Genomic DNA, 1224 nt, shown 5'->3' on the forward strand with positions numbered 1-1224 from the left:
GAACTCTGTATATGGAAATTATGCACTACCCTGCCATGTAGCTACCTCTCTGTATATAAACAAGTTGGACTCCTCTGCCTTATAGCTAGAAATCTGTATATGGAAATGTTGCACTACCATGCCATATAGCTAGCTCTCAGTATATGGACATTTTGGACTCGTCTGGCACATAGCTAACTATCTGTACATGGATATTTTGGATTGATCTGCCACGTAGGTAGCTCTCTGTATATGAACATATTGGATATTCTTCCATGTAGCTAACTCACAGTATATGGACATTTTGGACTCATCTACCATGTAGCTAGTACCCTGTATATGGACATGTTGGACTACTCTGCTTGTAGCTAGCTCTCAGTATATAGACACGTTGGACACATCTGCCATGTAGATAAAACTCTGTATTTTTAAATGTTGCACTACCCTGCTATGTAGCTATCTCTATGTATGTGAATATATTGGAGGTGTCTGTCATGTAGCTAGCTTTCAGTACATGGACATGTTGAACTTATCTGCCATGTAGTTAGTACCATTTATATGGACATGTTGGAATACTCGGCCATGAAGCTAGCTCTCTTTATATAGACAAGTTGGAATTATCTGCCTTGTAGCTAGAGTAATGTATATGGACATGTTGGACTACTATGCCATGGAGTTAGCTGTCAGTATATGGACACGTTGGACACATTGGCCATGTAGCTAGTACCCTTTGTATGAACATGTTGGACTACTCTGACATGTAGCTAGCTCTCTGTATATAGACAAGTTTGACTCATCTGCCTTGTAGCTAGAATAATGTATATGGAAATGTTGCACTACCCTGCCTTGTAGCTAGCTGTCTGTATATAGACAAGTTGGACTCATCTGCCTTGTAGCTAGAACTCTATATACGGACATTTTGGACTCATCTGCCATGTAGCTAACTCTCTATACATGGATATGTTACACTGATCTGCCAAGTAGGTAGCTCTCTGTATATGAACATATTGGAGTTTTCTACCATGTAGCTATCTCTCTAGTATATGTGCATGTTGGACTCCTCTGCCATGAAGCTAGTACCATGTATATGGAAATGTTGGATGACCCGGCCACATAGCTAGCTCTGTATATAAACAAGTTGGACTCATCTGCCCTGTAGTTAGAACTGTGTATATGGACATTTTGCACTACCCTGCCATGTAGCTAGCTCTCTGTACATGGATATGTTGGACTGATGTGCTAAGT

This window comes from Chrysochloris asiatica, unplaced genomic scaffold (genome assembly GCF_000296735.1).
Source record: "Chrysochloris asiatica unplaced genomic scaffold, ChrAsi1.0 scaffold00407, whole genome shotgun sequence".
In the NCBI taxonomy this organism is placed as follows: Eukaryota; Metazoa; Chordata; class Mammalia; order Afrosoricida; family Chrysochloridae; genus Chrysochloris; species Chrysochloris asiatica.